The following is a 26,096-nucleotide window of genomic DNA, read 5'->3' on the forward strand; positions in this document are numbered from 1 at the left end:
TTGCTTGTCCTGGTGGTGTCTGGCCATGTCTTCTTCTTCCCTCCTATTTCTTCCTGTTTCCCCAATTCTCCTCTCTCCTTGTCCCGCCTATACTTCCTGCCTGGTCACTGGCCATCAGTGTTTTATTTATATAGATGATATCCACAGAACTTCCCCTTTTGTTCTTTTTTGAAAAGGAAGGTTTTAATTTTAACATAGTAAAATTATCAAGCAAGAATTACAGTTACATTATTAAAGAAGATGTCCAATCTATCTTATATTTGTGAGTTTAAGGTTTTATATCTAACTTTTCTTTAATCATAACTAAAGAAAATTGTAAGAATCTAGTCTTTAACCACATCAAAGACCTCAGAAGGATATAATACTACCTGAGAAATTGGAGAAGGATGCAAGCAACTTTTGGAAGTCTTGCAGGGTAGATAGAGACAACTGACAGCCTGGACAATCATCCAAAGTTCTTTTGTAAAGTTGGGGCATCAGTCTTTAGCTCACAGGCCTAGAGTCTCTCTGTCATTTATTTCAGTGTCCTGTAGAATGTCTGGCAGTTTTCTCTGCGAAGCAGGAACCTGAAGGACCATCTTGTCAAGCAAAGTTTAGTGGTCATCCTTCCATGGGTCTTGCATGTCCAGTCGATCAAGCAGTCCAGGCAAGAACAGTTTCTTGCCCAAATGACTACGTTTGCCAAGGTGAAGATAAACTCCATATGGAGTGTCTTCGATGCCCATCCTCCTCTCTGAAGTAAATCCAGTGCTACCAGGAACAGACATGTCTCACTGTCCAGAACATCTAAATTTTTAAAACATTTTAAATGCCATATTCTGTAGGTCTTTGAAGTGTTTGAAGACTACCTATCTATCTGAAATATATCTATGTATACCTAGGAAGACTTATCTAACATGGCTATAAATATGATTATCATAGATGACTACTAATCTATTTTTTAATTATCCATTACAATTTTAAATGAGTTACATAAACATAATACCTCAAACAAGAATAGAAATATATATCCAGGATAACAAAATTAACTTTAAGTATGTATCAATAAACTAAAATTTATACCAATGTAAAACATTTAAAACATAAACTAAAATCTATACCAATGTAAAACATTTTAAATAAGTTGTTGTTCTTTAAAAGCAGGTTCATTAATCTACCCTTTTTCTTATCTCTAAATCCTATATATCTATATCATATCCCCTGTTTTGTTTCTTTTTTTTAGAAAGAGATCGCAAATTTATAATCAACCTGTTTTAAATAAAAATATTGGTTTTTCTCTGTCCCACACCAGAGGGCTCTTTTGATTTGGGACACAAGAATCTCTTAACCATTTTTTTTTAAAGCAATATGTATGGGTTTAGAGGGGGAGTGAGCCAATTCCACCTCTAAAGCCAGCTTGGTATATTTGGGAATTTGGGCGTAGCATCTCTTACTACTTCCTGCTGGAGGGGGGGTGCTGTATCTTATGGGGATGCAAAGAAAAATTTAGGCCTATGGGGTAGTCCTTGAGGCTGTATTGTGTGAACCAGTTGCCTTGAAACCGCTCTGGATGTTGGATCATCTGGGCCATGGTGTCATAGGAGACCTTTCAGGGGGTCTTGGCTGGTCAAACCTGATGTATCTTAATCTGGAACAAATCCATACCCTCTGGCTTTCTGTGGAAACAAAAGCAGAACCTCTTTTCCAAAGGAACATATCCTTATATCCAAATTTTGAAGTCAAGGTAACTTTAAAATTTACATTTTGGCATAACTCAACAGCTTTTAAAATCAAATGTTTCTTTTAGTTACGAATATCAAAGACAACATAATCCAGATTTTTTGTGTGATAGCCATCTTTATGTGGCTTATTACCTTTACTGTTTTTTTAAACATTTTATTTTTAGATACTATTTGTTTATATAATGGTATATATCTTTCTTTCTTTTAAGTCTATGTACATTTTTATATGTATTATAAACTATTTCATCTGAATCAGTCTTATTGTGAACCTGTTGCTTTAAACTGTAGCCTTGTAAGCCTGAAAAGGCACTGTGGCTGCTGGCTCCACCCCCCTTCAGCTTTTCAACATGGCGGTGGTATGTTTTTCTCCAGCTCTGGGAATCATCTAGTCTCAGAAATAGTAGGTCTACACTTTTATCAAAGCAGCGTGTAGCCCAGAAACCTCTTTTTTTTTTTTTTTTTTAGTACTAGTAAAGACTAAATCTACGACACAGCATAATGTGCCGCTGGCAGATGCCTCATTCCCACCATACTGCTGGTCAAAATCACATGCCAGGAACCCCCTAGTGTTCAAACCTGCATTTTGCGACATCTAGCTGCTCGTAATGAGACATGAAGCCGGAACCTGGTTTTTTGGCTCTGCTTAGAATTGGTTATTAAATATTCTCAGGTTTAAGGGGGAAACTCGAGCTGTTGGGCGCCATTTGTTGCTGGAGGACTTCTCTCCAGGTTCCCCAAGCCCCGCAGTCCCACAATCTACATATAAAATAATCACTCAGATGCTTATATTACTTATAAACTGTATGGCCATGGCAGGCTTCTTGATAACTGTTCTTATATCTTAAATTAACCCATTTCTATAAATCTATACCTTGCCACGGCACTTGTGGCCTACTGGCGTCTTTACATGTTGCTTGTCCTGGTGGTGGCTGGCCATGTCTCTCCCTCCTTCTTCCTGTTTCCCCAATTCTCCTCTCTCCTTGTCCCACCTATACTTCCTGCCTGGTCACTGGCCATCAGTGTTTTATTTATATAGAGTGATATCCACAGCAGTGAGGTTAAAACACCAGTGTGGGTTTTAATACTGTGTCATATTCAAAATTTCTTCCTTTGGCCATGAGTTCAATCACATTTTCTATTTTTCTGCTATTTCATTCAGGGTATCAAGTGTCACTCTGAAGTTCTTGATACATCTGGAGATGTGTGTGTGTATGTGTGTGTGTGTGTGTGTGTGTGTGTGTGTGTGTGTAAGGCAAGGGTTGAGTTAGTGGCTGTTCCATTTTTTTTTCATGTACCAATCTATTTTGACCTACACCGTTTCTTGAAGAGTCTATATATCTTTAATGTGTATTGGTGGACTCTGTCAAAATCAGGTGGTTCTAGCACTGGGGGCTTGTTGGTAGGTGCTCAACTTTATTCCAGTGATCAATGAGTCTATCTTGTGGCAGTGCCTTGCTGTTTCATTACTATAACCATCCAGTATGATTTGGAACTTGGGACAGAGATACTACAGCTGTTCTTTGATTGTTCAGAACTCTTTCGATTATGCTTCATTTCTATAAAGAAAATAAGATTATTCCCTTCAATTTAAGTGACATTTTTAACTGGGATTTTGGTGGAGATTGTGCTAAATCTGTAATTTGCTTTTGGTAAAATGAGTATTCTTCCAATTTTAATCTAAGAAACATACAAGGATGGAAAGTCTGCCAGTTTCCTTATATTCTCTCTCTCTCTCTCTCTCTGTCTTAAAGATTGCATTGGGTAAGTCCCTCATTTTCTTAGTGAAATATATTCCATGACACATCTTATATATTTTGGTATATTATGTTTTAATTTTAATTCAGTCATGTGAATTCAGAATTCCCTCTCTGGGTCTTTCCTTGACTATATTTCCATTCAGTAGTATATTGCTTAGTTTCCATCTGTTTCTAGAGCTTTTTTCATATGTAGGTATATACAACTTTCAATATCAGACTGAGCTAGTCCAATTTAATATTTGAGAGGGTTCTTATTCTAGTCATTTTACTAATCAGAGAGCTTAGTTATTTTTATTTCACAGACTATTGCTTGTTTTTTTACATACTTTACTTACTCAAATTTATGTAAAAATTTGACATTTTACTCCATTTAAATCTCTGTTCTGCATAAGGTAAATGGTATATTCATTTTAAAAAGACTATTTTAGGAACTGTCAAGGGAAATCTTAACCTGTTAAGGAATATTTTATAAATATGCAAAGCTGAGTATGAAATTTCTATCTAACCACTTATAGTACCAATGAACTTTTTATGTTTTACACCGGTGGTAGCAAACGATAAAAATATATAATTTGTAAAGTAAACTTTCATACAGACAAATATACTATCACATTTCTGGCTGGAAGCATTTGATTGATCATGTGAATAGACTGTGTTCAAGTATTCAAGATAAAGATTCAGGAAAAGAACATCAGGTTTCTTTGGCTATCTGTCACTAATTGTGTCACCAAAATAACCTTGCTATGCAATGTCAAAGCAGTTTCTTTCTTCCTATCTTTTGTTTCCGTTACTGGGGAATTCTAATTTGTCTAGACTGTGGCAAATGCTATTAGTGAAGTCATACAATTTTAAGAGTGGAAAGTAGCCTGCCATGTCTCATCTAACTCAGTCCCTGCTATGTGCACAGTGAGTGGCTGCATATGTTTATCCATTATCAAGGTTTGCCAGAAATTTAAGATGAAGCTTTGTGATAAAGTAAGATGTAGATTGTTTTTAATAATGCTGCATGACTGAGTTTACATACTTGGCAGCAGCTGGAGAAAATATGCAATTATAATTCTCAGTAAAACAAATCATTTCAGAAAGTCAAATATCCATGTGATGAATAGCAATTCAGTACTGTTGATAAGACATAATGTCAGTCAACAAATTACATACTGTTTGAAACTATAGTAGATTTTGTCCTGTATGTTCACTACAGGCCTCTCAACTTCAGGGCGCTGTGGCTCTTCTATCCATAGGGACTTCGCAGCAATCGGGGAGATGAGGAAATGCTTTCTTTTGTGAAAAAAACTGGAAACTCTGTGTCCTCCATTGTGATATCCAATGCAGCACTTAATAGAATTGATGTCATTGCACACACTCTGAAGAGGACAGCTAGTTCTTAAAATCAGACTCATGAACAGCTACCAGATTTCACAGACACAGTAAACAATACAAATCAACAAACAGAAATTACTCAGCTGCACTATTATGCCAAGTGTCTATGGGTGTTTTTTGATAACTTATTAGCAAAAGACATGGAAAGGAAAAAATTTAATGTTATCCAGAGAAAGCTTGAGCATATTAAATACTCAGTAACAGCTATCTCCTCTAAATTCTCTACGTTTATGAAGAGAAGATGTTTAAATAATAAAACTAGTTCCATTGGGCCTCCTGGTACTTCTACCTAGATACAAATTAAACATACAAAGAAACTGGTCTTTTATTTAATTGTGCCTACCATTGCAGTAATATAGAGTATAGTGATCAATCAAATGTATTTGCATTTTCAGTAATATTTTAAGGTCATTTTAATTTGTATATGTAAGTTGGGATTGTTCTCCAGCATTCAATTTTTTAAATGCATGGTTACTGAGGGAATTAATATGATTGTATTTCTGTATCTCGGGGAATCATGCAGGTTGTGAACTATTAGTATCTTCATTATTTTTACATTTCTGTGATGGAATACTTCAAAGAATAACTCAGGTGGATAAAATGATATTTACTTGGTCTCAAGAATTCAAAGGGATTTTCAATGCATTATTATAGGATCAGTATGGTGGTTTGAGAGGCTCCATCTTTTGCATCAAGTTTATAGGGCTATAGTGAGCACTGAGAATGGTTTACATGGCAATAGACCAGAAGCATAACTAGACTGAAACCAGCTTATATCATAGCCTGCAATAGTCTGCTCCTAAAGATTCACCCTTACGAGGCATGAAGTCTGGTAGCCTTCAACATAGTGCTGTGCAATGTGATCAAATCTCGGGCCTGATGGAGAAATTAGGTATTTAAGCTCTAATCTCTAATTGCCTCATGAAGCCTACATTTTAAAAGCTAAGACGTGTTTCTAGGTTTTGTGGCCTGATAATTAATTATAAGTACTTTATTACACATTGTATAATTTGACTGTCTAATTTTGTGATGTAATTTGTGTAGACTTCAAAGTTTTTCTACATAGATAATCTCAGTTTACTGAAAAAAAAATGGATGAAACAGTACTTGTATTCTCTCTTTGTACAAAACCATTCTGAGTTCATTATTAAAAAAGAGAATTGAGAAAGATTCCACAGTGTTTTGTCTTTACTCTTCCTGTTTTCATGCATAAAAAACCAGATGCCTTAAGGGGAACCAGTGTCCACAGAGAATAGAGAAAACTACCATTTGAATAAGAAGTGTGTAAAACATTTTAGAACCTTAGCATGCATTTCCTTAGAGACAATATTGTGTGCATCTAGAACATGATGAAGCAAATGTAAGTATTTGTAATTCTTCTATGCTTTAAGGTCACAATGCCAGCCCCACCATTTTTGTTTGCCTATTTCACTGGCCCTTGGTGGTTGCTGTAATTTCCTAAGGTAGTGTACATTTTCCCTGTAGATTTGTCAGTGTACTTTAAAAGAATTAATTCACTGTCCTTTCATGCCACTCTGCTGCCATAGCCCAAGGAAAAACTCACAACATTTCACTCTTCTTAACAAACGTTGCTGGTCTAGAAGCCGACTTCCTATAAAAGGAGCGTTTCTGTTGGCAGTAGGCTCGCACTACCTGCTTGGTAGTCGTGCCCTCAGAATACCTCGACTAGTATTTCCCTTCCGTCCTTGTCTCACTTCACTGTAAACTGTTTGCAATGAAGGTGGGCCTTCACAACAAGTTCTTCATTTTTAGATGCCAAGATCTCTACTCTGATCTATCAGCAAAAACTGAAATCTCTGAAGTGGTGTCTCTCTGCACGTAGTTTCTTCTTTTAAAAAAAAAAATTATTAAAAAATTTTCTATTCATTTTACATACCAATCACAGATCCCCCACTCCTCCCTCTTCCCGCCCCCCAAATTTCCCCCCAACCCCTCCATTTCCACCTCCTCCAGGTCAAGGTCTCCCATGGGGACTCAGCAGAGCCTGATACAGTCAGCTGAAGCAGGTCAAAGCCCCTTCCCTCTGCACCAAGGCTGTGCAAGGTGTCACACCTTAAGCACTGGGCTACAAAAAGCCTGCTCATACACCAGGAATTGATTCTAATCCCCCTGCCTTCGTGCTCCCCAAACAGTTCACACTAAATAACTGTCTCATGGATCCAGGGGGCCTAGTCCAGTCCCATGGGGGCTCCACAGCTATTGGTCCACAGTTCATGGGATTCCACTAGTTTGGCTGACCATCTCTGAATGTTTTCCTTGCTTATAGAATCCCTTCTCTCTCTCTCTCTCTCTCTCTCTCTCTCTCTCTCTCTCTCTCTCTCTCTCTCTCTCTCTCTCTCTCTCTTTCTCTCTCATCAATTAAACTCCTGGAGCCCAAACTGGCACCTGGCTGGGGATCTCTGTATCTGCTTCCATCTATTACTGGATGAAGGCTCCATTTAATAAGGAGAAACCTGGTGCTAAGGAAGTTCCCATGAACCCACAAGGATGACCCTGCTGTGGATATCACTCTATATAAATAAAACACTGATGGCCAGTGACCAGACAGGAAGTATAGGCAGGACAAGGAGAGAGGAGAATTGGGGAAACAGGAAAAAGGGGGGAGAGACACTGCAGCCATCGCCAGGACAAGCAACATGTAAAGACGCCGGTAAGCCACAAGCGACGTGGCAAGCTATAGATTTATAGAAATGGGTTAATTTAAGATATAAGAACAGTTAGCAAGAAGCCTGCCACGGCCATACAGTTTATAAGTAATATAAGTCTGAGTTATTATTTTATACGTAGATTGTAGGATTGCCGGGTTGGTGGAACCTGGAGAGAAGCCCTCCTGCAACATGACCCCAACTTAGACTACTATCAATAGTTGAGAGGCAGCCAGAACTGGTCTACTCAGGTAACCAGATTAGTGAATACCCTAACTGTCATCATAGAGTCTTTATCCAGTGACTAATGGATGCAGGTAGTTTCTTTCTTGAGTTTCTTCCCTAGAGTAAATGTGTTTGCATTATAGAGTCCCTACTAACTATCTGCCCCAAAGTAAGAACACTTGAACAGATTCGTGTGAGTTTGTTTTTTTTTTTTTTTTTTTTTTTTTAGATTAGATTAGATGTGATGAACCAAACACACACACACACACACACACACACACACACACACACACACACACCTACCAAAACTAACGCTACAACAAGGACAATATGAATAATGGTGAAATATATGTACATGAAAATAAAGGACCAAGTGCCAATGAACTACATGAATGAAGACTCGTTATACAACAATTGAAATGAAAGTGTAAGTTGCATATTTTTAATCATGTATGTGCTTTTAGAGCAAAAACACAAGTGCTGTTTTTCATATAGTTTGTCCATTGCCTCTCCTAGAAGGTACATAACAAAAGTTAAATGAATGTTCAAACTGTGATTGGGGGTGACATTAGTGAAAGATAAAAAGGGTGAGGTATTACACATAGAAGAACAGGACTTTGATTTACAATTGATGTATATGAAAGGAGGACTTCAGTTTACATTTGATGTATATGAAAGGAGAGACATATGCAAGGCCAGTGGTGCAGGAAGAAGTTCAAGATGCAGTACAACACCAAGGATTCCCATTGAGCCTTTTGAAAAGCTTAGTTGCAGAGATCCCCCTGTAGAAGAAACTTCCTTTGAGATGAAGCAGCTACAACAGACCAACATGTTTCGATCATGGCTTTCAGTTGATCTGAATGAGCAAGGCCTCAGCTCAAAACCCGAGGAAACCCTGAGATCCAGAAATACATCAATCAATAAAAGTAGCTTCTATGTTATTATTACACAGTAGTCTTTTCCATACCAACAATGATTGTTAATCTTCTAAACCTTTCCAGTTGATGGGATATTTTAAGTGGAATCTTCTTAGAATATGATAGACTTTCCAAGCATTCATTTGTATATTAATTTACTCCCCATCTAGGGGAAGGCACTTAGAAATGTATGCACATTTCTGCCTTAATTTCTACTTGTACAGTATTATGTTCTTCTACAATAGACGTATCTGACCACAATTTAATTGAGATCCATCCTTTGTTCCCTTTCAATAAGATATTATAATTTTCAGTATGATCAAAATACTATATTTAAAAAAAGCCCCAATGTCTTACATTTGGTATATTTATGAACACAGGTTTCACATGCTACCTCCTCATAAATGGATTGAATTGTTATCCATCAATAATCTGTCACACACACAGAGGACAAGTTATTTGTCATCTATAAAAGGGTATAAGCCAACTGGTAGCAAGAAAGCCATCAGGAGAGCCAAAAACTTTGACCTTGTAGGGAAGAAAAGGGGGGGGGGATAATTGTTAATTCAAGGCAGAAACATTTCTGAATCTGAGTACTCACATTAAACTTCCCTCCACAACAGCACTAATATGGTTAACAGATACCATGGTCGAGCTAATCTAAGCTGACACTGACCTTGCTGACATTATCTCTAAAATCCCTCCATACAAATTTTCTTCAAATAATTATCCCAATGCAATGCACTCTCAGACAAAGCATCCATCGACACAGCCAGAGAAGTTACATTATCTTTCAGTTAACATTCACCATTTTTTCTTTCACTACTGAGTAGAGAAAATTTTATATAGTCTTAGTCAGTTTTTTGAAATTCGTTAAGTAGAGTTTGAGTTTTGTCTCACTAAAAAGACATACAATGATGAAAGGAAGGTATTTAAGAACCCTGTTAGCTACCGTGATTGCAAAGAAGCTAAATAAGTTGTATGTAAACATATGTAAATAAATCCTACTCAGTGCAGCGTTAGCCTAGGGAGAAGGAAATGTAGGAAACTTTCATTTCTCCATGAAAGAGAAAAACGGAGCCTGCTTTTTTATAGCCACTGAAACATCTCTGATCTCTAAACATGGCTGCTCTTTGGGTTATCATATAAAATAGAACATCTGCTTGATTTCCTCACTAATTGTTTGAAATGTCTATAATATGTTCATTTTTATACTTCCTTTTAAAATGTGTGAGGAATATATATGTTTAAATGCCATATGTTTGTGAATAGCCCTAACGTTTTAATTTCAGCTCATAATAAAGTTGTAATTTTAGAGTGATATTTACTTGTAATTATTTTTTGAGCATCTAATATCTCCAATATAGGTAATTTTTCTCTCCTGGTTCACATTATAATTTAATGATGGGAACATTGGATATGTTTCTGTCTTGCTGTACTTTTATAATTTTCTGGGTTTTATCAACCAATTATACCTGTACTTCAACAGCTTCCTAAACAGAGACATGTATTTCTATGTTTGCAGTATGTATATATGGCTGGGTTATAACATACATGTTTTGAACATAGCCATACACTAGCTGTTGTTCTGAAAAGATTACATACTTGTGATTAACAGTTAACATTAATTTAAAGTATCTCCTATCATTTAGAGAAAATTGTTCCCTAATTTCCCAGTAAGAATTTATGTGTGTGTGATGGGTAGGAAGACTTCATTCTCCAAATAGTACTTAGGAAAATGCTGAATTAAGCAGAGCACATTGGAAGTCAAAGCATTGATCCGCTCAAAGGAAGTAAGATTGAGATCTACATGACCTTTGCATATATCCAGTTCTGGTGCAAGCCTGGTACATTAATTAGAAATTCATAGTGAATATTTTCTGCCTTCAGTGTAAATGGCTATACACAGAGGCTGTCTGGTGCTTAATCGATACTGTTTATGTTTTGTTTCATTTTGTCTTTCTATCACTGCAAACATGCTTCTCTTTAGACTCAATGCTAAAATTAATATAAGACACTTAAAATCATAATAACTTATTTTGAATATTTATTCAGCTCTAACTTTAGCATCAGTAGTCTGAATTCTTTTAAGCCTGGTAGATATGAAACATTTTAGATAATTTTTTTTTCTTCAATGTAAATTGTGTCAACCTGTCTGCATACTTTATAAACATCTTAAGTATTTAAAAATGACAAGAGAAAATATGTATTTCTCTATTATGAACATTTTCTAGCATTTGAATATAAATTTAACTATTTCAACCTTTGAATTTAGTTTTAATTATATATGATTTTTCTAAAATGATTCTTAACAATTGACGTTGCAACCAAATCATTAGTCCTTTAACAGTTAGAGGAAACTTTTCCATATTTTCTTTTCCCATTAAAATTCAAGTTATTTTAAGTGTCCTGGTTATCTGGGATATCATTAAAAAAAACTGTAATTTATTTCCAGTGTCAATAATTACAAGTAATTACCAATGATGACACTTTTCAACTAATTATTCATTACTCCCCTTTCTCGGTTTGGAACTAATGTTCAAAAATTCTTTGGCTCGATTTTTTCCTCTCCTGATTTTTCTGGTCTGACACATCTTTTAACAACTTTATATTTTTTTCATTTAATATTTTTATTACATTTACCATTGTTGTTTATTTTATGGTCATTAATCTATGGATAATTTATTTTAAAAATATAGAGTCTAAAGGAAATATAACTCTAGCATCTTTAATTTGATATATTTCTGTATACACGTTCTCACGAGATTCAGTGGATTTCATCCTCATTTTCTACAGCCTTTTACATCTTTATTAGATGGTTTGTGTTTTTTATAAATATTTTCTAAAAACATGCAAGCTATCTTGCATTCTATATTATTCCCACCTTGGAATATGCTTAGTTGTTCAGTATTACAGAGTATATTAAACCAGGGCTTTACTTTCTATCTCTCCTAATTTTTCTTATATTTATTCATTTTGAGGTTGAAAAGCATGGGATCGTTTTTATAGCTTCATTTTTTTAATTCCTGTTTTGAAGATTTCAGCATAAATTATTGACTTACCAACAAATTACATTGTTAATTAAAAATAAAAAGGAACAACAAAATTTATAATTTTAACTTTCCAGTAGAAGAGAGTTAAAGCTATTCCTAGTAGAGTATTGTATTGTCCCAGTAATATTAATTTGGAAACTGTCCAGAGGTACAATTATTCAAGTTCCTTCTTTGAGTTACTTGTTTCCAGAATTCTGTCTACTCTATATTGTACATAGATTACATGCCCAGACCATTATTGCCTCTTTTCCATGTGGTTGTATAATGCATTCCATCCTCTCTGCTGTTACAACTAATCTATTCATGTTTTGTAGCAACAGATGGTATGCATCCAGAGGCAGTCCTTGCTTACTTACACAGACTCACCATGAATACTTTTTTTGCTGGCATCTTGAAAATATTGGATCAAAAAATCTACATTGTAGAAAATCATAGATACCATCTTTAGTATAAAAGTCTGCTGATCAAGGAACCAAATCGATCATCAAATTATTTTGTACCTATATCCTTATATTTGAATATTAAAATATCATTTATATATTTACAGAAGATTTAAATATGGATGTTGATATAAAGTTTATACAAAATTAAGAAAACTATGTAAAAAAGTCAAGACTTCTTGTCCTCCCCTGCTCCCCCCCAAAACCTGACAGCCTCCTACTAATTCTTTAACCCCAAGAATGCCTTCCCGGGTTACAAACAGTTTATGACATCTCAGATTAATAACTGATTGCTTTATTCAGCACTTCAGTTCATAGTTGCCTTATTTTGCTATTTCATCTTATTCATCAGATTCTGATGTCAAAAGATCTTGAAATATATATATGTGTGTGTGTGTGTGTGTGTGTGTGTGTGTGTGTGTGTAGTTTTGTTCATGTTTTCCAAAGTCCAGTACATAAACAACAAAATTCTAATAACTTTTAAGAGATTGGCACATTTACAAACCTGTGCTATATGAGTTAGTTAGAAAAAAAAAAACAAACTACTTTTTTTTGTCTCTACTGTGCCTTCAAGTAGAGTAGGACATAAAACATGCTATATAAAAATGTCTGAATGCAAAAGTAAAGCAAGAATTTTTCTGTTATGTATTTTATAGAATATTTATTCTCTCCACAGTAAGCCCAGTAACATGAGTGACACAGATTCATGGGAGATCGTTCATGAATAAAGAACAAAGCCTTATTGAGGGCATGTGCAGAGTGTCTCAGAGAACAATTATTCAAAGCAGAATGAGAAAATCAGGTTTTAGGATGTCTTTAAAAGGATGTGAATAATGTTTTTAGAGGAGACTGAGAAATGACTAGATTTACCAAAGGAATTATCATTAAAGATATGGCAAATATAGTCAGAAAAATGGTAGATAAAAAGCTTAATTGGACTATTAAATCAGAGAATATAAAGAAAAAAATCTGTACTTGTAATACAGTCAGCATTTCTTAAGAGTAAAGGAGACAAATGCTAATAACTGATAAAAATTATGAAGTAAAAAAATGTCCTAAATGACAATGTTAGTGTTTTGCTGAAGCTGATCTAAAATAACAAAAATTATATATATATATATATATATATATATATATATATATATATATATATGTAACCACCAAAAAGGACGGCACATGTAATGTTTGAGGAGAGTGATGTGATTATTTTTTTTATTCTGCATTTATCATTTCCTTAGACCTAGGTTGAGACTTCTCATATTTTAATATTGAAATCCAGACTTTTCTTAAATTCTAAGTTTATTCATAAAGCTTTTCAGTATTAAAAATCTGTGGCCAGATTAAATTATTTCGGTATATCCTTTCCTGGCACACTTTCTTTATTTAAGAAGGAATACAGAATTAGGTCTTAGAAATCTTCACAAAGCTCTCTCAACACCTATTTATATTCTCTATACTCCAGGCAAGATAGGGCAGTTACACATGTGGGTTGTTCACAAATTTGCAAGGCCTGAACTAGATGAAGGCAGGCAGGATTCCAGCGTAGAGAGGTAGGAGGAGGAAAGCACATATCCTCATCCTATTTGAAGGACTCAAACAACTGCAGGGAAAGTCAGTTTTCATTTAGGGTGTGGCCCCTGGCAGGTCAGTGCCACAGTACTCCTCTAAAAATGCCTTCTCGCCAAACCTTTGGTGGAATGATTGGAAGAGAATATTTTTCCAAAACCTATATTATGTGTAGAGGTCAAGATTCTTAGCAGAACTGTAAATCCTCTAAGGAATTTATTGAGTCTTAGCTGATCCCATGGCTCCTGTTTTTCCAATCTTAGAGTTTTCATTTGTTGTTTTATCATCAGCTCTTCTCCTCTGCCAGTGTTCCTCTCCCCCTCTCTTTCTCTCCATACAAATACAATTCATTAAGATATATATATATATATGCAATCTATTTATCATCTATCTGTCTATCTTTCTGTCTATCATCTATTCATCCATCTAGTTAGCTATATGCCTATCTATTTCTCTTAGTTCTTCTATATAAATTATTTTGTCCTAGCAATGTACTACAAATGTTTTGAAGGTTTATCTGTCTTTCTTTCTCAGTTATGATTCTAGTTGTCTCCCATTTTACTCTCTCAACCCCAAAAGATCAGTCAGTGGGTGGGAATGAGACCTTTGCACAGAATCTGATGTCTTCCTTAATGTTTCTTTTTCTATTTTTTTTCTCAGATTTCAGCAGCTTAAAATCATATTTCTCTCTATCTTTCAAGTTTTAGGGTAGTTGATCTCTAACAGTTCCTGTGGGCAAGCAGGCTGATATATACCAGCTTCTCTTAAATACATACCCATTTAATGTCACCAATCAAAAGTCATTATTCTATAATGCTTTTCAGTCCTGGTGAGTACTAACTGGTTTTACATTTTTCTTGGTTCTTGGTATATTTCTGCTTTCTTTATTTTCATCAAAATTACTGCAACTTGTTATAAAGTATCATCTTTGTCACTGACCTCTAAGTGCTCATGATAGCTCCATGAAAGTCTGTCTTCTCTACTGTATTTTCTTTGTTACGCACAAAGCCCACAAATAATAGATTCATTTTTTACTAGTCTTATTATTTCATGACAAGGTTGATAGTTTCTTATTAACTAATATCTATATTTTAAATGCAACCTACCTATTCATCCTCAAAAGTTTCTGATATGGTTTATGGCCCAAGCCTTGCAGTCTCTATGGAAATTTTTAGCAAAACAACTATTTTAGATTCTACTGTACTCTAACTCATTTGCTTCTCTCTAGGCCCAAGGCACAAAGCAGTTACAAGAACAATCAAGTTTTGGCATGATATTATTTCATTCTTTTTCTCTTCTTGAGATTGATTCTATTGCAAAGTTATAATTTCTATAATTAGAGTATAAACTCATTTTCTTTCTAAGCTTAGATTTGACTTTTGGGAATATATCATTTGTTTTTGTTGACAGTTAAGTCTCCTATTCTAAATAGTCTGTTCAAAATCACCAGCCACTTTCTCTGCATATGGAAATCATATCCTTGGTTCTATGTGACCTGTTTCTTTTATAGGTGGACTCAGATTTGGGTTACTTTTCCTTCTGTATTCTTTCTCCTTTGTGGCTTTTGTCTAATGTACCTATCTCACTGACTGATTCTTTTCCCAGGATCTGGAGCTCCTCGAGAAAGCAGCATCCATTTGTTTTAACCATAGTGTCTTTTCCTGTGTTTATTAAAATGTTGACTATGTCATTTATTTATAATGACTCTATGTTCTTCACTATTATACCCTGGATATATCAGAACTATTGGTTAAAAATATAGGAAGTCAAATTCTATACAGTGAATACAGACAGTAGAAGAAGCAATTTATTTACAATAACCTCTACAGTTCACATTTTAAAGTATTTTCAGAGTTTAGAAAAAATGAGCTAAAATTGAATAAATTGCATTTGAATGAATGAGATATCCTAATTCCAATAATTCCTTTGAAACTTATTTTATGTAATATTATGTTCAGGAATAATCATTCATTTAAGAACTATTACTTTTGAGGAATAACTTTGTAGTAATTGCTAATAAAATGATGGCACTATGACATTTTTCTCCCAGAGAATTAGTGAAGCAAGAAAATCATTTAGTAAGAAGAAATAATGACATAGAGAACTCTAAACAGTGAAAATCAAATAAGATATTTTTGTCAAAGTTGCCATCATCAAAACCAGAAACAATATTTAGTTTTTAAACATAATTGCCAAGCAACTTGCGTTTTTGATGTCTAGGCTGTTGCATATACTGTGTGTGTGTGTGTGTGTGTGTGTGTGTGTGTGTGTGTGTGTGTGTGTGTGTGTGTGTTTGTGTGTGTGTGTGTGTGCGCATGTGTGCATGTGAGAATGTGTGCATGTATGTGTATGTGTGTGTGTTTATTCTTTCTCATGATTAATAGGTTAGTAGATTTTATCAATGGATTCTTATGATTGCATTGCTTACAGATATACTTCAAAATTAGAAAGGCAACAAAAAATCAGAAACCCAGTATTTAGGAATCAAAATCTGAAAAATAATTACAAAACACTGTAACTGGAAGCATGTAGAAACTCCAAAAGTGCAATCATCATTTCTCTAATGAAACAAAGCTAATTTCTTATTGTTCTCAAAATTATTCCAAGTAGCATTTTCCAAACAATACTTCCTGAATATCTCTAGATTATAAGCTATGGAAAATGCTGTAATGTATAAAAAAAGGAAGTACATGAACAGCTGTAATGTTTATGCCAAGAAAATATTTCTAGTACAAAGAATATGGGATATTACTTTACATTTCAAAAAGTATTTGCATTCACCTCACTTAAAAATACTTTAAACTTTTACTTCAAGCTGAGGTTTAAACATATAATAAGTTTCTCAAAAGCGAATGATTTTGTATTTTGTTTGTTTGTTTGTTTTTTGTTTTTTGTTTTGGTTTTTCGAGACAGGGGTTCTCTTGTGTAGCTTTGCGCCTTTCCTGGAACTCACTTGGTAGCCCAGGCTGGCCTCGAACTCACAGAGATCCGCCTGGCTCTGTCACCCGAGTGCTGGGATTAAAGCCGTGCGCCACCACCGCCCGGCATGATTTTGTATTTTAATAAACCTTCTTTTTATAAAGATAAGCATTGGTTACTATTAAAACCTTTCATGTACATTGCAAAATATCACAACTTTTTCCTCCACCTTTTTTTTTCCTTTTTCTTTTTAAACAGAATGCTAATGTGTACAGACCAGGCTGGCCTGGAACTTACATTAAGGCACTTGAGCCTGGCCTCCAGTAATTTTCACAATTTTCCTACCCTAATTTCCTGAATGCTAAGATTACAGGCGCTGAGTCAGATGGTGGTGGTGCACGCCTTTAATCCCAGCACTCCGGAGGCAGAGCCAGGCGAATCTCTGTGAGTTCGAGGCCAGCCTGGGCTACCAAATGAGATCCAGGAAAGGTGTAAAGTTACATAGAGAAACCCTGTCTCAAAAAAAAAAAAAGATTACAGGCACTGAATTTTTACATTACTTCACTTTGCAGACACTGTTCTAAAGCTGACTGCTCCAGAGAAGAGAGCAAAGTTCACACACATACTTAACCAACAAACTCTTTAGCTCATACATGTCCCGAGTACCATGCCTTACAGGTAGTGGACCAAGGACATTTTGTAGAAGACAATTCTCTTCTTTTACCGTTCGATCCTGGGGATGGAAATTTGGTAGTAAGGCTAGATGAAAATGTTTTTTAAATGCTGAGCCACCTCAGCAACCTTGGTGTCAGATAATTAAAAGCAAACTTTACAAAGATCCATAGTCCAAGGTAATATTACTTTTTAAACATTTTGCTTTACAAATTGATTATTCAGTAAGAGAAAGCTTAAAAGCACTAAAACTATTTTAAGAATAGCATGAGACTTAAAACTTTTACTATTTTTTTATAAGTTATAAACTTCAATTGATAATTAAATACATCATAGTTTGGGGCAAAGAAGTTCAATAATTAAGGAAAATTTTATTAAAATATGTGTTTTAATTAAAAAAATACTTATGGATACAAGTCCAAGTTATAAATGCCCCACTTTCTAAATTTTGAAAAGTATATTTATGATATTTTCCACATCTTTAATAATAATTAATAATTTCTGTATAGGTAACTTTATTCCTTATGAATATGTGAATTTCATGTATCAAATATGTACTGCATGTTTATATACAAGATATGATATGGGTTACAGAGGCAGCTTATAAAAGCCTGTATTTCTTTCTTTTTTTTTTTTTTTTTTTTTTGGTTTTTCGAGACAGGGTTTCTCTGTGTAGCTTTGTGCCTTTCTTGGAACTCATTTGATAGCCCAGGCTGGCCTCGAACTTACCTCCTGAGTGCTGGGATTAAAGGCGGGCGCCATCACTGCCCAGCAAGCCTGTATTTCTTGAAACAGATTACAGAATTAATAAAAATATGAAACAAATCAATTAACTCTTGCAAGAGTTAAACAAAAATGTTTTGATTATCAGAAGAGAATGTAAATTGTGACAGAGTGAAGGAAATTAGAGGAATTTTCACATGTGTGAAATTTGAGTTAACCTTTGAGTGATGAGTGGCATAAAAAATACAGCAGAATTGTTGAGTACAAAAAATGACAGGAGTGAAACGAGTGAGTATTGTGGGTGAGAAAGATATGGGACAGCTAGAAATGACACAATATATTGACAATATTTTTTTTTCCAATAGGATTTTTGAGACCATTCTAAAGATACTACCTAAAGGACACTCTAATGAGGAATCCCCAAATAGTGTGAGCAGAAATTGCTCATTTGGAAAGAGATGTGTAGGCCTAAGAAGACCTTACATAATAAAAAAGGGGTTGCAGGAAAAATATCATAAAGATTGAGCAGGATGCTTTTCTGTATCCATTTACTTGACTGACTTTTAAGACATCTTATTTTCATTTCTATGACATAGTCATAGTTGTACTTTAGAAGATTAGACAAACATATAAATGGGTACACATACACACACCCACCAGAGGATGGAAATTATTTGATTTCCTTTAATGCATTTCATAGTATTCATATAAGATTTTTTTAATCTGACAGGATACTTGGAAGTTTTTAGTAGCTTTATAAATGTCTACTTGGATTATAAATTTTTAAAATTCTCAATAGCATCTGCCTTACTGCTTTTTTGTGGAATATCTTCTTATCATTACTTGGGTGAAATAAAGATGTAAATTAGCAAGAGAAGTATTTAGTTTAGCAGCAGCTGCATTTCTTCACATTGTTCACAGATGGGATGCAAATAGCAATGGGACAGCTGATTTGCAGTGTGGTGAGGATGTCAGATACATTTTCAATCCTCACTGTTTTCTTAAATTGGTATTAGGACAACTTTTAAATATTCATTGCTGAAAGAAATTGCCCTCATTGTCAAAAGCCCAGATTTAATGATCTAATTCATTTTTATTTCAAAATCTATTAATTTGAATTGATTTGTTAATATCAATGCTATTTATTTGGAAGGACCTAAGTTTTATTTATTTCATTGTAATGACCAAGAAACTTTAAGTTTAATATCTCATCAAACTATCTTAATTACTTCACTTGGGCCAGAGATAAAGTTGAAGGTACTCACTTGTTTTTCATGTGAATAAAGATATCCCTTCAGATTACCAAACATGGTTAAATTCTTGTCAAACACCCATATTATTTCCGTGATCCCAGTTTCACCTGGAATATTAAGAATTTCATAAGAGTTAGGAGGAGCATAGCCAGGAATCATAGCTGTCTTATTGTTCCAGTAACAGTACACTTTAACCCGGTTGCACTCTTCCAAGTTCTACTTGGTTTAGCCTTTTCTTGAGAGAATGGGTCAGTTCCATATAATAATGGGTTCTCCCTAATATCTAGCATTTCATGATTTATTCCTTGCTTCTAACATTTATTTATGTAAATACAGTGCAGATTTATACACACACACACACACACACATACACACACACACACACAAATGTCCCATTATGATAAATGCGACACACTTTATTAGAATCAGGGAAGCTATGTAGTAGCTCCTAATCCTCCAAACCTTTGGCAAATGGGGCATAAGCATGCAGCTATGACCCTATGAGGGCCATTCTCATCCAAACCACTACACGGAGACATCTCAAAGCAAATTCCCTGATCCCCTGTTTCTTGCAGTCTTTCTACTCCTTCTGCAATGATCCTTAAGCCTTAGGTGGTGAAATTAGTTTGTAGATGTACCAGTTGAAACTAGACTCAGCTACTCTGCACTTTCATTGGATGTGGTTTTCTGGAGTGTTCAGTTTGCTTCAAAGACGATTTTTTTCAAGAAAAAAACCCTCCATTTTTCATTGATTCTTTTTGGATTTCACATCATGCAGCCTGATCCCATTAATCTTCCTGTCCCTCTACACCTGCCTTCTGCCCCTACAACTTCTCCCCACATACAAAACAAAATAAAATTTAAAAGAAAAAACATCTCCTTGTGGAGTGACACACTGAGTAACACAGTATACCCTTTAGTCTATACATCTTTACTTGCAAGTGTTCATTGCAATGAGTCATTTGTCTGGTTCAAGGTCCCTGGCTTCTGTTGAGCTCTCCGTAGTACTCCTCTTGGACATCCTGCTGTTACCCTGTGTCATGGAGATCCTGCAGCGTTGGGTCTGCAGCCCTGGCCTTTTCACATGCTCTAGCGGGTCATAGATTAGGTGGAGGTTGATGTGGGCCAAATCATAACCCTGGTTCTGGGCCTGGGTGGTTGCTGTGTTGGTCAACCCACCAGATTTCTCCCTCATCCTCATCACCAGGGATAGCTTTCTAGCATCACCTGTGGTATCTCACCCAATGTAGCAAGCAGAAAGAGATGAGGCCAGTTCACCTACTCTCATGCCCTCAGGGTCAACTCACCTAACCTATAGTACCAGTATTAGCTCTACTGTGTTGCCAAGGCAAGATACAGGGCCACTCTCTCGAGTGCTACAGCTGGTGAGGGGCAGGGCCATTTCTCCCACTCTCATGCACCCAAGAGGCCAGCTCTCCCGACTGGTGTAGGTGGTGAGGGGCCAGGGGGAGGACATCTTTCCCTCTCTCATGACATCATTTGGTAGACAAGGGGGGAGCCAGGTCAGATCTTCCTTTCTCCCACCCTCAGGGCTGGTTCACCAGTGCCCCTGCCAACAGAGACAGTTCTATTATGTTACCCAGGTGAGGTGCTGGTTCTGCTCTCCCAAGTGCTGCAGTTGGTGAGGCACAGAGCCAGCTCTATTGCTCTCATGAACTCAGGCTCAGCCCTACCCCTCTGTCCCAATCACAGGCACCTACAGGCAGTGGTGGAGCTTCTCTCTCTCACTCATGCTACCATATGACAGATGATGGGTGGGGCCAGATTTCCAATGTTCATGTCCTGGGAGCCAACTTACCTATACCCCTGTCGACAGATTCTGCTTTACTGTGTTGCCCAGGTGAGGTGCAGGGTCCATTTTCCTGAGTGCTTCAGCTGGCGAGAGGCAGGATAAGCTCTCTTACTAGCCTCAGGTGGGAAGAGGAGGGGTGAGGAGGAATTCTTTTCCTCACCCTCCCCTCCACATGGAAGTTTTGAATTTCTATCTTCTCCCATTTCTTCTGTTACTACTGGGCTTTTCTCTGTATTTGTTGAACAGCACACAAAACAAGCATGTAGATACTCTACAGAAATCTCTAGTAGAGTGTTAGAGAGCAATAATTTGGTAGCATTGCTATTCCAAACTAATTCAGACTCACTCAGAAAAGCAAACTGAATACAAACAAACTTTAGCCAGCTGTATGGACAGGTTACCTTAAAAATTGTAAATGAGTATTTCTTCTATAAGATTGCTTGCAACCTTTTGGCTGCTTTCAGCAAATGATTATGACAACACACACATGCATGACTCTGGGGCAGAAGCTTGATAGAGTACATAACTTGTGACTAAAGCTATGTATTAGCTTAAGTTGTAGAATGTGATTAAATGGGAGATCTAAGGCAAGTATGGTTGGTTGTTATACTGTTCCCTTAGGGGAGTGTTAAACCTAAACCGACTGTTTACATAGAAAGATAGCAGCTTCAGTCTTAAGTGATTTCAATATGTATTATTAATTTCATTCTCTTTGAGCACAAGAGATATCTTCACAAAATTTTACCAATACATCCTTATAAGCTTTGGTCTTGCACATGTGGAAAGGTTTAAGTAGATTGGAGAATGGAGATTTCCATAATAACAGAAAAAACACAGGTTGCAGGATAGATACAGAGGTGGTGGATGGAATTAGTAGAGGTTTGATAATGAAGTAGGAAAGAAATTTATTACTTAAGAATAAATATAGAGTATGAATTTGTATGGCTTAAAAAGGCATAAAACAGACTTCTGGGCAAACAGCGAGGATGACAGGAAAAGATTACATAATTCAAATGTAGTCTCCAAGTGTTCTATTTACATCATATAACATCCAATGTCACATATAGGAAATGCAATAGGCTTGCAATGTTAGTACTTGAATGCCTAGAAATTGTGAGATTGCTCCAAATTGCTTTTATTATAGGGGGTTTTATACTAAATATTACCATAGTGATGAATCATAACAAAATGATTCTACAGAAATATATTTTTCTTTATGTATATGTATGTGTGGCATGCATGTATGCATATCTGAATGTGTAGGACTGTACATGTTTGTATATAGAATCATGGTGCTGACTTTGGGAGCCTTTCTTCACCTTTTTTTAACCTTATTAATTGAAGCAAGATCACTCAAATGAATCTAGATCTCACTGATGGGCTTGTCTGCTAAGTCAGCTTGCCCAAGTGATCTCTAGTCTCCACCTTTAGAATGCTGAAAGTACAGGCAGTCCACCAAGTCCAAATGGCAATTAAGTGGGTTCTGAGCTTGTGAGCTACAATCTTTCTATTTGCTCAGCAAACCATTTTAACCACAGAGCTATTTCTCTACTAATAATTCAATTTATTAATTTCAGCACATATTGAAATAATAAAGATTATAAATCCATCCAAGGAATTAATTATCATAAGGTAAGCCTTTGTACCTCAAATAATTTGAATCCTTGACTTTCAGTAGTCTTCAGTATGTTTTTCAAGGCTGATAAACAGTAGAATTGTACAAAAGGCTGGCTGTCTCTAATGGGCATTTTCAAAGTCAAGAGACATGAATATTTTCTTTTTGGACTCATGACAAGAAAAAAAATGTGGCACTTCCCATAGCTGTCTATTTTAAAATCTCTACATAAAAAGACAGAAATAACTATCATTATTTTGGGTGCATTCACAAATACCATCAGGTCACCTGCAAATTATGAGGTGAGAGATAAAGAAATAAGAGCAACACATATCTTATCAACCTGTATTTTTAATTAGCTTTTGAACCACATAGAAGAGCATGAAGCATAAAAATATATTAATTTTATATATTAATTATAAATAAAAAACAACTCACAGCTAATTGAGCACTAGAAGAACTTTTTGTTCTCCTAAAAACCAAACAATCAACAACAACAAGAAAAAAACAAAACAACAACAAGAAAAGCATTAATTTATTTCAGCATCTTAGGTAAGCTAAACCTGCATTTGCCATGCCTATTTCAACCTATTGGATTTTTATTTTCCTGGGTACTACTCAAACCTAGAAGATTTTTCAGGTTGATTGTAAATTAGTTTGCTGTTTACCAATGTTTAAAGAGGTTTCCTAAGTGAAGGCTTTGATGTTATAAAAGGAACTCATGCTAGTGTATATAATTCACCTCAGGAGGAACCCTAAACATGCCTGAGACCTTTGTACTTTAGAAGTTTTACTGATATCTAGGGAACTCTGCCTGTTGAAATATTTATTTCCAGTCTCCTTGGACACAAATGTTATAATAATGTTTCCCCAGGTCTGATGAACAGGATAGCATCCATAGCATGATATCTTATGCAAGGGAAAGTGAAACAAGGTCTCTGTGACCTGATTTATGACAGATGTTGAGAACATATGTACTTGTGAAGTAAAGGACTATGTTAGTTACTTTTCTGTTGGTATTGTAAAGCATGATGGACAAAGGAACTTATAGAAGGGAGGGTTTATTTGTACTTATGACTGCAGACCTTTAGGATAAGGGTTCCTAACCATCATTGTGGAGAAGCATGGCAGCTGACAGGCACGGGGCCTGAAAGAGCAAACTGAGAGCTAAGATCTTGAACAGCAAGCAGGAAACAGAGAGAGCAACCGGAGTGTGGCACCAGGCTTTGAAACTACAAAATCCCTTCCCTAGTGAGTTACTTTCTACAGAAATACCATACCTCCTAAACAACCTGAAAGAGTGCCACCAAAGCGGGGAGAAAGTGTCTAAAGTCAGAGCCTATGGATGACATTCTCATTAAAACCATCACAGATAGTGAATGTATGTTGATGACTTGTAGATTATTAATACGTGCATTGAAAATAGTGAGTTCCATAGCAATATTCCAGGATGTACTACTTTGCGCAAGCCATGGCACCCATATATAATTATAATTGCAATTTGCTTTACAGTTTTCTTTGACCTATCACTTTTCCATAGAAGCTGAATAGGCTAGTTGAACAGAGATGTCTGGGGCCCACCTCTCATTTTCCCATCTTTTAATCTCTCTATTTCTTCTAGCAGTCTGTCATGTCTTTCTATTAACAGTTAAATAATCACAGTTCTTATTTGCCTTTACTATCATATTAGCTCAAAATACAAGGGTTAGAGAAGTCATGTGGGACTTCTGATAGTTCCTTAGTGCATTTATTTATTCTGGCTTAAAATTGCAATAATAAACAGTAGATATGTGTAGAGCTATTAGAACTACTGAGATATGGATACAAACTAAAATAACATTAGTGATTTTACTTATTTAAACCTATTTCTAAGCATTCATAATAACATACTGAAGCTCTGGAGATTGGTGTCACATCTCCGTAAGTATATAAAAATTTCCCAAAGCCTCAGAATTTCTACATAAAGAACTCAGAGCCACCTGGAATCATTTTTCTTCAGGACATGTTAGTGATAGACCCACTGTATATGTTCAGAAATGGAATCATCGTCATGGAGTCAAAATTTGACTTCTTTTTACTGTGTTATGGGTCAATAAACTGGCTCATTTATAAAAGGGATTGTTGCCTCAGTGATTATTTGTTTTGATTTCCAAAGTTAAATTTCTTTTTCCTTACTTGTTCAGATCAAGCAATTTGAATGCCTGTCAGATTGTTACATAGTTGGAAATCATCTAGCCAATTCCATTGGTATCTATATATCAGATTATTCACAAGGCTCTGACTCTACTGTCAAAATGGGAACTCCTACCCTATCCTTGCTAATTACATAACAGAGCATGTATTAGTTACTTTTCTTGGTAATCTGACAAAAAACACCTTAAGGAAGAAAAGCTGTATTTTGGCCCATTATTTCAGAGTTTCACTACATCATAGCATGGGGAGAGAACATGGGAAATGCATGGGAAAAGTAATAGCATCAGAAACATGTGGCCAAGGTTATTCTATAATGGTAGACCACACAGATCAGAAGCAAGGAAAGACTTTCTAAGGCTTTCCTCTTGTGAACTATTTCTATCATCCAGATCCTAATCTTGAAAAGGCTCTAAATCCTTCAAGGTGGTGTCACAACTATATACCAAGCTTTAAAGACATGAGCCCCTGAAGACTATTTAAGGTTCAAAGCATATATATTGCCAACCTTGGATCTCCTTGTCCAAGCAGCTATCAATGTAATTTCTGACTTTTATAATAAACCACAACAGAATAATTTAAAGCATATAATATTCATCTTACAGGATTATACCTCACAGTAATGGTAAAACTTGAATTCTCTCAATGTTTGCAGGGTGATTGGATGGGACCTTTGTTATTGGTTGTTTTTTACTGTTTTTTTTTTGGGGGGGGAGCACTACCCAGCTCCATAATAAATCATACGCTGAGGCTTATTCTTAATTATAAGTGCCCAGCTTTTGCTTGGCTTATTTCTAGCCATCTTTCCTTAACTTAAATTATCCCATCTAAGTTTTGCCTTTGGGCTTTTACCATTATTTCTGTACACCTTTCATTATTTATTACTCTATGGCTTGCCAAGTAGCTGGGTGGCTGGGCCCTGATGTCCTCCTCCTTCTTTTCTCCTGTTTGTTCCTCTTTTATTCCCAGATTAATCCTTTATACATTCTCTTTACCTGCCAGCCCTGCCTATCCTTTCTCCTGCCTCACTATTGGCTGTTCAGCTCTAAGTCAAGCAGGTGTTTTAGACAGGCAAAGTAACACAGCTTCACAGAGTTAAACAAATGCAGAATAAAAGAATGCAAGGTGTTTTTGCATCATTAAACAAATGTTCCAGAGCATGAACATATGTAATATACCTTAAAAT

This window comes from Peromyscus leucopus, chromosome 9, assembly GCF_004664715.2.
Source record: "Peromyscus leucopus breed LL Stock chromosome 9, UCI_PerLeu_2.1, whole genome shotgun sequence".
Taxonomy (NCBI): Eukaryota; Metazoa; Chordata; class Mammalia; order Rodentia; family Cricetidae; genus Peromyscus; species Peromyscus leucopus.